This window comes from Hoplias malabaricus, chromosome 1 (genome assembly GCF_029633855.1).
Source record: "Hoplias malabaricus isolate fHopMal1 chromosome 1, fHopMal1.hap1, whole genome shotgun sequence".
Lineage (NCBI taxonomy): Eukaryota > Metazoa > Chordata > Actinopteri > Characiformes > Erythrinidae > Hoplias > Hoplias malabaricus.
Window position 1 is genome coordinate 79,136,792 of NC_089800.1, and position 14,739 is coordinate 79,151,530.

The window sequence follows — 14,739 nt, forward strand, 5'->3', positions numbered from 1 at the left end:
CGGTATAAGATTTATTGCCAAAAAGATTTGTTACAACAAACAAATAATCTACCAATCACAAATTTCCTTACTTTTTGTGCTATGTTTAAATAATCAAGTGAAATGACTTATTTATGAATCAATGTTTCTGAAATTATCGATTTAATTGGGTTTTAAAAGATAGCTTCAAATTCAATTGGTTTCCATCCACCTTAAATGTGCAACTTTGGAGTCAGGCCAGCAGCCATTGCACAGACGGGCCGTGATAAGACACACAGTTTGAGTCAAAACCTTATAGAATCATTCGCCTCAACACGTAAAAATATTAGTAGGTGGAAAAAATTCAGTCACATGTTGGCCATTTACAGCCAATCAGAGAACTCACACTACGATCTACATGAAAACAAGGGACCGGGACAAAACGTAACTGAAGGTTAGACATATGGCTCTATAGCTCATGATGATGCACAGAGTCATGTACAACACTTCGTAATTATGGAATGTGTCCAGGTGAAAGATTCTAAAAGCTACTCGCACATTCTTGTGTATTCTGGAACCTTCAGGTTGCTACCTGCTACGACTGTGACATCACCAGTGACATCACACTTACACTGAAGCATCACCTATAAAAGGCTGCGTTCACATGAGTGCCCTCATTCTTTCATTTGAAGCGAGAAGATGTCCTGGTAAGACTGAAGTGTCTCTTTATCTCTGACTTCTTCACTTAGGACAGACTCATAAAAAAAAGTGTTGAAACTGTAATTAGCAATATAACAACCATGTTTTGATTATAACTGCATTATTATTATTAATACTAGCTGTGGAGTTAGGTGAGTTATTGTAAGTCTTTCATAACTAATTAAGTCTTTATTTACCTTTTGTAGGAATATGTCTTGCGAAAACGATCTCCTGTGGGAAACCATTCAGGAGAGAGTCCAGACTGTTCTGGACACCAACCTTCGTGGAGAGTGGGCGTTACCCTCGGTCTCTCGCGTGGACATCAACGCAGAGATCGCCCTGGCCATCACTAACCAGATATTTGTAGCCATTTACAGTCTGGAGGATGACAACACGCATCCAAGCAGTGATGGGCAGGTGGCAAACAAGGAGTTGCCCTGGATGCAGACGTACACCCGCATCCAGAATTTTCTCTGTAGCCTTCCTGAGGAAGTGGAGGCGAGCACGGAGACCGTAAGCCTCACGTCTCAGTCTTCTCAGGTCGATCAGCCAGAGCCTGAGAAGCCTGAAGAGGCAGTGAGTGTGGTGGGCTGCTTTGGTCCTGTCTCTGGAGTGTGGCTCTCCTTCAAGAAGAGAGTGCGGGGCCTTTACACAAGGGCTTCGCGCCTCTTCAAGAGGAGGGTAGCTCCTGCTCCCTCCACGCCACAGTGAGGTGGCAGCAGTGGTAGAAGCTCAAAACGAGCTCCCACTGTAAACAGACTGTAAACTGTTTTTTTTACTTTGCAACTTAAAGGGCGGCACGGTGGCGCAGCAGGTAGTGTTGCAGTCACACAGCTCCAGGGACCTAGAAGTTGTGGGTTTGATTCCCGCTCCGGGTGACTGTCTGTGAGGAGTTGGTGTGTTCTCCCCGTGTCCGCGTGGGTTTCCTCCGGGGGCTCCGGTTTCCTCCCACACTCCAAAAACACACGTTTATATCCTCTTAACTCTTAGTATGCCAAATAAAAAATAAAATAAAAAACTACTTTATCTCTCTCGTTCTTTTTCCCCACACAGCCCACTACTAAGATAGATAGATAGATAGATAGATAGATAGATAGATAGATAGATAGATGTGTGTGTGTGTGTGTATAAGATTTGTCAAATGAGAACACCAAAGCCACAAAAACATATTTTTATCCAATTTTACTCTAATTGTGATATGAGTTAGACGTGGATATCAGAGTTTTAAATAGAAAAGTAAATACGCATATAAATGAATACTATTGTCCCAATATCAAAAGGTATTGTATATTCATATAATGTACTAGTTAACAGTGATATAAAACCTCTAAACCAAGTTCACGGCTCTGAACATGTACACATGTATTGTTATCTATCTGAACAGTGGGCCCACACATGCCCGCGCACAGACACTAGAGGTGGGCGATACTGGGAGTTTTGGTATCGATCCGATCCCAAGTAAATACAAGGCCAGTATTGCCAATATTGATACCGATACCGCTAGTCTTCACCACGTACAGGTGCCGAAGCAAAAGACAGGAAGTGGGTGGGGAGATGCATGCACCTGCTCTGCGCTGACTCACCCATATGGCGTTATTTTCATGTCACACACGTGTATATTTCGAGCAAGAAGGTTTTTGCGAGCGCGTGGATATTTTAAGTGAGCAAGGAGGTTTCTTAAACACACACTACAACCTACACATCTTGCTCTCCTGTCCTGCACGCTGTCTCTGACCTGTGCGCTCGCTCCACACTTACAGCCATTACAATGTGCCTCAGATTCAGCCAATCAGAAACTTCAAATGAAGCTTAATATGCGGTTAGCTATTCAGAAACCTGTTGGCTATAACTCTGTAATGTAGAAACTCTGTAATGTAAAATCCGTCCACCTCTAACACACACACACACACACAGCAAATGTAAACTGACAAAAACGTTGCAGGCCTGAATCGTGGCTTGTGTACGGTGAGGCTCAAAACATCAACAGCCAATTCACTTGCTTAATGCAACCAAACAAAACTTTAGTTGGGGCGCGCTCAGTACTCAAGACATCTCTAGGGAAACTTCTGGATCTCTGGTGCTAGTAGGAAGATGTAGAACCGGTCCAGGACTGGTGAGAAGTCCGAGCAGTTAAAAACAGCTCCCAATTCGGCAGCTCTAGCTCTCTGTAGCTCATTGAGCTCTGGGGGAAAAAAAACGGGCCATGTCCTTATGCCGTGCTTAAAATTGTCTCAGAGATAAGGTACACATTGAAAGATATGGATGAATTTATTGAGTTATAGTAAGTCTTTCATAGCTAATTACATCTTAAACTACCGTTGTAGGAATATGTCTTGTGAAAACGATCTCCTGTGGGAAACCATTCAGGAGAGAGTCCAGACTGTTCTGGACAGAAACCTTCGTGGAGAGTGGGCGTTACCCTCGGTCTCTTGCGTGGACATCAACGCAGAGATCGCCCTGGCCATCACTAACCAGATATTTGTAGCTATTTACAGTCTTGAGGATGACAACACGCATCCAAGCAGTGATGGGCAGGCGGTAAACGAGGAGTTGCCTTGGATGCAGACGTACAGCCGCATCCAGGATTTTATCTATAGCCTTCCTGAGAAAGTTACAGAAGGAGAAGAGGAGAACGGCTCCATAAGAGCATGGGATGGCTCAGAGGAGGCGAGCACGGAGACCGTAAGCCTCACGTCTCAGTCTTCCCAGGTCGATCAGCCAGAGCCTGAGAAGCCTGAAAATGCAGTGAGTGTGGTGGGCTGCTGTGGTCCTGTCTCTGGAGTGTGGCTCTCCTTCAAGAAGAGAGTGCTGGGCCTTTACACAAGGGCTTCGCGCCTCTTCAAGAGGAGGGTAGCTCCTGCTCCCTCCACGCCACAGTGAGGTGGCAGCAGTGGTAGAAGCTCAAAACGAGCTCCCACTGCCAGCAGAGTGTAAACTGGCAGTGAGAGTGTGTTTTTTTTTTTTACTTTGTAACTTAAAGGGCGGCACACAGCTCCAGGGACCTAGAAGTTGTGGGTTCGATTCCCGCTCCGGGTGACTGGCTGTGAGGAGTTTGGTGTGTTCTCCCCTGTCAGCGTGGGTTTGCTCCGGTTTCCTCCCACAGTCCAAAAACACACGTTGGTAGGTTGATTGGCGACTTGCCCTGTGAAGGACTGGCGCCCCCTCCAGGGTGTATTCCCAACTTGCCCCCAATGATTCTAGGTAGGCTCTGGACCCACCGCGACCCTGAACTGGATAAGGGTTACAGATAATTAATGAATCAATGTATTTATCACTAAATAAATGCAGTAATATTTTGCTTTAATCTCACATTTTGTGTTTGTTTTACACATTCACATTTTTGCTATGATTTTATGAGTATGTATTTTTTGGATTTGTTTTTATAGATATTATATATATCTATATCTATATATATATTTTTTTTTTTTTACATTTTTTTTACATTACTAGATATTTTACATTTTTTATATTTAGATGTGATTTCAACCAAATTTGACCATCCTCTTAACTCTTAGTATGCTATTAAAAAAAAAATCACTACTGTATCTCTCTGTAATCCCCCACACCCCACTACTAATAGATAGATAGATAGATAGATTTACGCGCGCTCGCAAAAACCTTGCTCGCTCAAAATATCCGCAAGCGCGCAGAATGGTAGCACGAACCCACAAACTTTAGCAAGAGAGAAAAAAAGCTTGAGTATTGAACTTTTTTCACGAGTATTGATCAATACCAATACCAGCGCTGGTATCGATATTATCGATATGTGGATCGATCCGCCCACCTCTAGCGTGAACAAGTTGTGGACGAGCTGGCGGTGGAAGAGAACCGTCAGGATTATCAGCTTTTATATATATATATATAAAACTACATATTACCTGATTTTATATATATATATATATATAGATATAGATATAAAATTATTATATTTATTAGTAGTATTAGTACTATTATATATTATTAGTATTTATAAAAATACAATATAAAAAGATATTGTTTTGATTTGAATGAACCGACTGTAGAGCTACCGTTATTGGCCGTTATTGTAGAGCTACCCCCCCCCAGAGACGTGTCGTCTTTTTCACCATCTCAGTTCTGGTCACCCTAGTATCGGGACTCTCAAGGAGGACACCCATTTCAGCTAGTTTAAACCCTTACACGCCACAGATGTCATTTCTCGCGATGAGCAATTATTAATTTCGTCGCACATAAATTAATCCCACAAACGAGTCAAAGGCAGATTACTCTGCGCTCCTATTGCTGTCTTGCATTAGCGATCTATCGGCCAATCAGAAAACAGGATTTCTTGTTGCCGAGTGAAGAGGTCTGAAATAGGTTTTAGCTGCAAGCACGCATGCGCAGCGGACGTTACCTACGCTCTGAGTATATATATTTATGTGTGTCTGTGTGTGTCGTCTATATTTAAGGTCTTTTTTATATTTAGCTTTGCTTTTATATCTAGCCAAATTGTCGAATCTGACGGCTTAATTTAAGGTAGAATGAGTCTAATAAGTGCCACATCTCTGTCACGTAATGTTTGCTTTTTAAAGTGAAATGTCAAGTATATAGTGAACTTCAGCCTCACAGTTGTGCTTTTAAAGTGGAATTATCTGTGAGTTAACTGGGTTTAGGTGAGTTATTGTAATTGTCACAAAGTGTGCTCTGTGTTTTATTATTAAAGTATTTATTTACCTTTTGTAGGACTATGGCTTGTGAGAAACACTTTCTGTGGGAGACCATTCTGCAGAGAGTCCCGGATATTCTGGGCGGTACCCTCTGTCTCGAGAATGACTACAAGCAAGCAACCAGTGAGGGTCAGATGGACGAGGAACAGTTGGAGGAGCCCAGGGTGCACAAGTACGCCTGGATCCAAGACTTTGTGTGGAGCCCTCCTTAAAGAGGAAATAGAGAACAACCACAACTCCACAAGAGCACCGGCCGGGTCAGAGGAGGCGAGCACGGAGACCATGATCCTCACATCTCAGTCTTCACAGGACAGACATCCAAAGCCTGAGAAGACTGAAGATGTTGTGAGTGTGGTGGACTGCACCTGCTGTGGTCCTTTCCCTGGAGTGTGCCTCTTTTTCAGGAAGAGAGTGAGGAGCCTTTACAAAAGGTAGCTCCTGCTCTGAGTAAATAAACCCAGCAGCACCTCTAATAAATAAAGCTACTCTGTATTTTTCCAGGCGTTGATCAATTGTTTCATATCTGTCATTCTCTTGCCTTCAAAGTGTCAGTCTTAGGTGGTGCAGGGAGTGAGGACTCAGAAGTAGAGACCAGACTAGTTAGTAACCAGGGTTTCACCATCTAGGCCTGGAACTGAGTAAGTCCTAAGTGTAGTGTCTGTGTCTCAGAGAGAGGATGAGGAAGCTCTTCAGATGAGCTCCTCACTTCTTTCTAAGGAAAACAGTTTCCGTTTGTTTAAATTCTTTTTGTTTTTTGCAGGTCACTGAAGTAATATCTGAGCTTCAGAAGTGCAGGGGAAAGATCTCGAGCTCCACAAGAAGCGATGAATAATCAGCAGTTTTCAGCTCAAAGGGTCTCCACTACAACCTCCGGACGCTCAAAACAAACTGCCTAGGAAATGTATTGAAATTTACAAAATTAAAACCAAAAGATAAATGATGTCATGTTTGAAATGTCTTCAGGAGAAAGAAACCTTTTACATTGTCACTACAAAAGAGCACAAATACATTTATTCATTCATTCATTTTCTGTAATGGCTTCATCTCAATCAGGTGGACAATTTCACAAACTCATCCAGTCACTCATACATTTCCTGTGAAGGACTGTCGCCCGCTCCAGGGCGTGATTCCGTGTTGGGCCCAGTGATTCTGGGTAGGCTCCGGTCCCACCGCGACCTTGAACTGGATAAGGTTTACAGACAATGAATGAATGTATGATAGATGGGCTATTAAACATGTTGTTGTTTTTTGTTTGGGGTTTTGTTTGCAGTGTTTCCTGCAGAGTGCAGATCCGGAAATGGTAAGTATTATCAAACCATCCATATATTTTTTCACAGAGAACACATGCAAACATTCAGCATGCCAGATCTCATGCTGACCAGACAGTAATTGGATTATAGTGTTACTGTGTAATATAGCGCAAGGGTAATAGAGGAAATGCGTTTTTCAGTTTTTTAATATATTCATAGGTGGCTCTGTAGTTACAATTCAAAGGCTACATACAGACATGACCCTGAACTTCCTGAATTTGTCTAGTACAACTATAATCACTAATTGCATTTGAAAATAATGTTTTGTCTGCTCATCATATTGTATTCAAATGAACTAGTCTGACAAGTCACACAAAAAAACAATATTGTCGTGTGGCATTTATACATTTATTTTTGTATAGGATTGTAGTGCTATTACTACACCACCTTCTCCATATTCATTTGATTCATTCAGCTTTAATACACCACCTCCTCCATGTTCCATTGATTCGTCCAGCTCTAGATCAACTGAGGTTAGTAGATTTCTTTTGAGAAAAGAGCCCTGGTAAAAATGATGGACAGGAGCTGTTCCCCCAGGTTTAATATTTAATTGAAAACAAACGAATCACATACAGGACACAAAATGCTTTTTGTTTTAGATCTGAAAATACTGGCTTCTTGGAACACAATAATAAGCACATTTCTAGGTGGATTGTTTTTTCAATATTGTCCATAGGTGTGTTAAAAATGCCATAAGTTCCTCAGGACAGGATCTGTTCATGCAGACAGCTAGGAATTTTCCTTTTATTGTGTTAATTCTGCTCATTTCAGCTGTAACCCGTATGGCAGGAGGCGCAAAACACCCCATCAGTTGGTGCATGTACAGGTAAGTGTACATGTATACTGTTGAAAAATGTGTTTATTATACACTGTATTGCCAATAGTATTCGCTCCTCTGCCTCCACCAAATATAAAATGCAGTCTGGCAAGTACCGATCTCTTGGCAACCACCAAACCCCGACTCTCTTCTCTCTCCCTCCATTGCTCTTTCTCCTCTCACTCGTCTTTACTTGATCCTTCCTTAATTTTTCAAACATCTCTGCTCTTTTAACTCTTATCAAGCACTATGCGAATCTAGTTTTGTTATTTTTTTGTCTGCATGAAGTCAATCCGGACCCGTGCAGGGCAAAATGCAGTGCAACAAACCATCCACGTACACACTCAGACTCCTAATGTGACACGTTGCTGCATTCTTTCACTGGAAAAGAGGATTTGGCTAATTTTTCATGGGCGCAACCCACATACTCAGCTCTACTGCTCCTCCCACAAATGCATGTTCCTTACAAATGTGACACAATTGAAGAGTAATTAACAGACTTTTCAACGGTATAAGATTAATTGCCAAAAAGCATTGTTACAACAAACAAATAATCTACCAATCACAAATTTCCTTACTTTTTGTGCTATGTTTAAATAATCAAGTGAAATGACTTATTTATGAATCAATGTCTCTGAAATTATCGATTTAATTGGGTTTTAAAAGATAGCTTCAAATTCAATTGGTTTCCATCCACCTTAAATGTGCAACTTTGGAGTCAGGCCAGCAGCCATTGCACAGACGGGCTGTGATAAGACACACTGTTTGAGTCAAAACCTTATAGAATCATTCGCCTCAACACGTAAAAATATTAGTAGGTGGAAAAAATTCAGTCACATGTTGGCCATTTACAGCCAATCAGAGAACTCACACTACGATCTACATGAAAACAAGGGACCGGGACAAAACGTAACTGAAGGTTAGACATATGGCTCTATAGCTCATGATGATGCACAGAGTCATGTACAACACTTCGTAATTATGGAATGTGTCCAGGTGAAAGATTCTAAAAGCTACTCGCACATTCTTGTGTATTCTGGAACCTTCAGGTTGCTACCTGCTACGACTGTGACATCACCAGTGACATCACACTTACACTGAAGCATCACCTATAAAAGGCTGCGTTCACATGAGTGCCCTCATTCTTTCATTTGAAGCGAGAAGATGTCCTGGTAAGACTGAAGTGTCTCTTTATCTCTGACTTCTTCACTTAGTACAGACTCATAAAAAAAAAGTGTTGAAACTGTAATTAGCAATATAACAACCATGTTTTGATTATAACTGCATTATTATTATTAATACTTGCTGTGGAGTTAGGTGAGTTATAGTAAGTCTTTCATAACTAATTAAGTCTTTATTTACCTTTGTAGGAATATGTCTTGTGAAAACGATCTCCTGTGGGAAACCATTCAGGAGAGAGTCCAGACTGTTCTGGACACCAACCTTCGTGGAGAGTGGGCGTTACCCTCGGTCTCTTGCGTGGACATCAACGCAGAGATCGCCCTGGCCATCACTAACCAGATATTTGTAGCCGTTTACAGTCTGGAGGATGACAACACGCATCCAAGCAGTGATGGGCAGGTGGCAAACAAGGAATTGCCCTGGATGCAGACGTACACCCGCATCCAGGATTTTCTCTGTAGCCTTCCTGAGGAAGTGGAGGCGAGCACGGAGACCGTAAGCCTCACGTCTCAGTCTTCCCAGGTCGATCAGCCAGAGCCTGAGAAGCCTGAAGAGGCAGTGAGTGTGGTGGGCTGCTTTGGTCCTGTCTCTGGAGTGTGGCTCTCCTTCAAGAAGAGAGTGCGGGGCCTTTACACAAGGGCTTCGCGCCTCTTCAAGAGGAGGGTAGCTCCTGCTCCCTCCACGCCACAGTGAGGTGGCAGCAGTGGTAGAAGCTCAAAACGAGCTCCCACTGTAAACAGAGTGTAAACTGTTTTTTTTACTTTGCAACTTAAAGGGCGGCACGGTGGCGCAGCAGGTAGTGTTGCAGTCACACAGCTCCAGGGACCTAGAAGTTGTGGGTTTGATTCCCGCTCCGGGTGACTGTCTGTGAGGAGTTGGTGTGTTCTCCCCGTGTCCGCGTGGGTTTCCTCCGGGGGCTCCGGTTTCCTCCCACACTCCAAAAACACACGTTTATATCCTCTTAACTCTTAGTATGCCAAATAAAAAATAAAATAAAAAACTACTTTATCTCTCTCGTTCTTTTTCCCCACACACCCCACTACTAATATAGATAGATAGATAGATAGATGTGTGTGTGTGTGTGTGTATAAGATTTGTCAAATGAGAACACCAAAGCCACAAAAACATATTTTTATCCAATTTTACTCTAAACGTAATATGAGTTAGACGTGGATATCAGAGTTTTAAATAGAAAAGTAAATACGCATATAAATGAATACTATTGTCCCAATATCAAAAGGTATTGTATATTCATACAATGTACTAGTTAACAGTGCTATAAAACCTCTAAACCAAGTTCACGGCTCTAAACAAGTACACATGTATTGTTATCTATCTGAACAGTGGGCCCACACATGCCCGCGCACAGACACTAGAGGTGGGCGATACTGGGAGTTTTGGTATCGATCCGATACCAAGTAAATACAAGGCCAGTATTGCCAATATTGATACAGATACCGCTAGTCTTCACCACGTGCAGGTGCCGAAGCAAAAGACAGGAGCGGGGGGGGGGGGGTGTCTGCGCGGCCTCACCCATATGGAGTTATTTTTGTGCCACAATTCTGCACGCGTGCGTATATTTTGAGCAAGAAGGTTTTTGCGAGTGCGCTTGGATATTTTAAGTGAGCACGGAGGATTCTTGAACGCACACTACAACCTACACATTTTGCTCTCCTGTCCTGCACGCTGAGTCAGCAACTAGCTGATGTGCTAAAAACAATGTACATAGTGTAAATTAGTGCTAGCAACAACAGTAAATGGTACTGCAAATAAACTACTTTAGCAATAGAAAGTACTGCAAATGCTATCTAGATAGGTAGTTTTCAACATACAGGGCTAGCTGATTGTGTAATTCTTAAATCTAAATAACTTTCTAAAGGAAACTTAATACTGAAATAAAGTTAGCTTGCGGTTAGCTATTCAGAAATCTGTTGGCTATAACTCTGTAATGTAGTAACGTACACCTGCATATATTAGTGTGTATTTGATTTAAATATGCTTCACAATTTAGGTATAGCAAAAGAGTATTTCAGTTATTTTGCCCTAAATATTGGCAATGCATGTAGCCTTAATAACATACAGGGGAACGAAAGAAGGGTGAACTGAACCCTCCTGGTCAGTGAAATCTTTCTGTAATTTTTTTTCTGAGTTAAAACCTATTTGTTCAGTGTTTGTGTGTGTGTTTGTGTGTGTGTGTGTGTGTGTGTAAAACTCAGGAGGGTTGCTCAGGTGGATTGATTTAAACCTGCCTTCCTCTCTCTACATGAAAAGCTTTTGAACTGCAGTATTAAGCTTCCTTTAGAAAGTTATTTACTGGTCTTCGGCCTTTATGTCCCTCCCACTTGGCGGTCAAGCCATCCAATCAGAAATGACCTTTGTCATTTGGCGTTTCTGATTGGCTGAAACTGAGGCACATTGTAAACTGAGGCACACACACAGCGAATGTAAACTGACAAAAACGTTGCACGCCTGAATCGTGGCTTGTGTACGGTGAGGCTCAAAACATCAACAGCCAATTCACTTGCTTAATGCAACCAAACAAAACTTTAGTTGGGGCGCGCTCAGTACTCAAGACATCTCTAGGGAAATTTCTGGATCTCTGGTGCTAGTAGGAAGATGTAGAACCGGTCCAGGAGTGGTGAGAAGTCCGAGCAGTTAAAAACAGCTCCCAATTCGGCAGCTCCATCTCTGTGTAGCTCACTGAGCTCTGGGGGAAAAAAACGGGCCGTGCTTTAAAATGTCTCAGAGATAAGGTACACATTGAAAGATGTGGATGAATTTATTGTGTTCAACTACATACATTTTTGTCTCATTTAATTCAATAATATATTTAAGATAATCTATTACTTTTTATCTTTTACTTTTTCCTAAATTTTCCCAACTGAAATGTAATAAAAACTGCTGTTAGGAGAAATAACACATTTTGCACCTGGCAGGCCATTTTGCATACTGTTGCCAAGGTTACAGAGATTTGGCGGTTAGAGAAACCAGTTTTATCCGGATGGAGCCAGTTTTGTCCGGTTCTTTCAAGATGGGACCCTCTAAAGGCAAGGTAAGAAGTGAGGAATAAAATAATGTTTTTGATGTTATTACCTCTTTATGAGATTTGTGCGAGGTTTGTAGAGCATTTTATAAATACATCCCATGGATGTAGTATATTTTAGATAATTGAATTTAGTTTAAGAGCAAGCATAATTTAACGGCTATTTACTGTTAGCTAACTTTAGCTAGCTATCTCGCTAGCTAACTGCATTAGTCATAAGGTAAAAAAATATTTGTGTGCTAACAAGCCACATAGCAAAAAAACACACTGTTTATATCCACCGGTATATCTTAAGTATTACAGGTCCAAAGTGTACAAAATTGAAGCGTCAAGTCTCTGTTTTTCATTGATTTTGCTCATATGTAATTCCATTTGATAAATATTTTTGTCGAAGTATAGCTACCTTGCCAGGACAGTTGTTATGAGTAAATATTAGTTAGCTACAGTATAGATATTCAAAATTTTCATGGACCCACATTTGCATTAATGTGTATAATGTGTACATACATCAGTCGAACGGGCAGACTCACATGATTATGAGGACATACGCGTTTTACATCAATGTTTGAGATAAGGTACACATTGAAAGATGAGGATGAGATCTGAGCTCGTGAGAAACATACAGTCGTGTAGCTTAGTCTCAGCTTTCCAACGACACGTCAATCAAGTCTGTAGAACAGTCGGGCAGAGTTATGCGCACACAAGGAGGGAGGGACCAACACAGACCCATATTTCAGCAGAACGCATTTGTTTTCAGCGAGTAACAGACCCAGACGCTGTGAGAGATGACTCAAAGTTCAACAAACAATGGTCAAGGCAATAAACAGGTTTTCAAAGCTTACATTTCTTTTACTAGATGCATTTCCCCCACTGATGCCATTTAAATACAGGAAGGGGTGTGAGGGAGGTTGCCTTGCTTACAGCCAATCAAGGTGAAGCTCCCGCCTCCCAACGACTCTGGCATTTTAAAGGACAATGCTGGTTTATAAACATGTGTAAACACCAGAAATAAACTAGTGAAATCTGGAAAAAATACATCATAACAAAAGTTTTTTTCCTGTTTGGTTAGGGTAAAAGGCCACTAAGAGAGGTACATGAGACTAGTTTCTACATTGTAAGATATTGGTTTAGGTGCAGACAAGATAAATATGCTGTATTTCTGCAGTAGGGTAATAATTTTCCTTTTGGTGAGCTTGAGATCTTTAGAGACACTGGGGGAAACAACAGTGACACCTAGCGGTGGCTTGTTCGCCTGCTGGCCACATTTGTGGATCAGGCTGCATTTGTATGTGGATCGGGTGAAATGCGAAAGGAAATTCTCAAAATCCAAAAACCCGCGAGAGGAAATGAACAAATGCACGTCACGGAAAATACGTGAGTGACTCGATTCACAAACGCAGATTCAACAATTTACAAAAACCTTTTAAATTCGAGACTTCGACTTTACAAATACTTGCAATGTAAATTTAAACAAATGTATTTATTTTTGCATAAAAGTGTGATATATCTGAAAAACAAAAACATGTATTTATTAATGTAACTGTATTTGTACAAATTGCAGTCTGTGAGACACAGATTGGGATGAGTTCATTTGTAAACAGTGAAACATATTTGTGACTTATGTTTAATTTGTGGATTAACATTTACACATTTGTAAAGTATTATGAGACTAATCTCTCTCCATAATTCACACATTCGTATAAAACCTGCACATTCGCAAACCAACATGTGAATCTGTGCAGTGCGAGTTACACACCTGTAGAAAGTCAATGACTACATCTGCTCAAATTTGCGACTACGAGTCTTAAATACTGGCACATTTCCGGTTTTATTTATGTTTACCATCAGAGATGTGATAAAAAGTCATTCCTTATTTTCCCTTTTCCCTGTTCCAAGAACTGCACGGACCCTCTGTCCTCCATGTTTGTTTTCTGGAGCAGGTTTTCGTAGGAGTCGCTCAATCACTGAACCAGGAGACATCAGCCAATAGCATGACACCTGTCCAACAAGCTGCTCTGATTGGTCAGAGGGGTTTACTGATCTCTGAACAATGCCGACCCATAGCTCTACAGATGCACGAATTAGTTTTGCACCACGCTCCATCTGATATATTTGGTGCAGAAGTGAGAGCACGTGGAAGTAGTCACGTGTGAGTGAAGAAGACAACATTTGAGACTTGTATGTTCACATGTTGGTTTGCGAATGTGCAAGTTTTATCAGTATGCGAATGTGTTTTGCACCATATTTACCGCTTTAACTGTAGCAGAACTGTGAGCGTATGATATTTTTTTACTTGTGTGTGTAGAATTGGATTTGTGCAGCTGCAGTGAAGAGTTTGTGAAGGTGTTAATGTTAAGCTGTACTTGTGGAAAAGGAAAAGATATCTATAGGTTTGCAACTCCTGAAGTGATTTTCTCTGTGACTTCAAATTTACTGATACACACAGTGTGACTATTTTGTACAACTACAAATTTCACTGTCACAGGTAATTTTCCTCTGTATGCCTCACAGCAGCCTGGCTGTGATAAAGCACAAGTTAAAATAATGTTAGCTAGTTTAATTTACCTTTCTTTCCTCTCCTCTATTTCTCCCCCTCTCTCGCTCACTTGTCAGGTGGGTAGAGATAGATGTGTAGTGCGGTATGTGTCAAAAACTGCTGTATAACTGTGTATAACTGAATGCTGTGTTTTAGCTGCACCAAATGGCTTGCGTAGATTGAAACAATGCTTTATATGAACTGATATATACAAAGAAATACTTAATAAATCTGTTTGTTTACTTTGCAGGTGGAGCATAAGGAGACCCCCTAAAAAGTTTGTTTTTTGGTGTTGATGATAATAATAAACATTGTAAAATTCATTAAGCTTACACTGATTTTGCCTCAGTATATCTTTATCAAAGCAGCTTAGATTCATTATTAAAATAGACCACACAGAGTAAATCAGAGTGATTTGGAGAAAGTTTTTTTTTTTTTTTTCCAAATGGTAAAGTTTGAGGCCTGTTAAGGGGATTCACATAAATATACTGAGAAAAATTAATGGAATG

At 41.1% G+C, this 14,739-nt stretch overlaps 1 long non-coding RNA gene across 1 annotated transcript; it reads left to right on the plus strand.

The window, feature by feature from the left end:
• Positions 1-11,142: 11,142 nt before the first annotated feature.
• LOC136674561 (uncharacterized) lies at positions 11,143-14,739 on the plus strand. Its single transcript, XR_010796067.1, has 3 exons — positions 11,143-11,404; positions 11,588-11,703; positions 14,481-14,739. It is a non-coding gene; the product is annotated as an uncharacterized lncRNA (long non-coding RNA).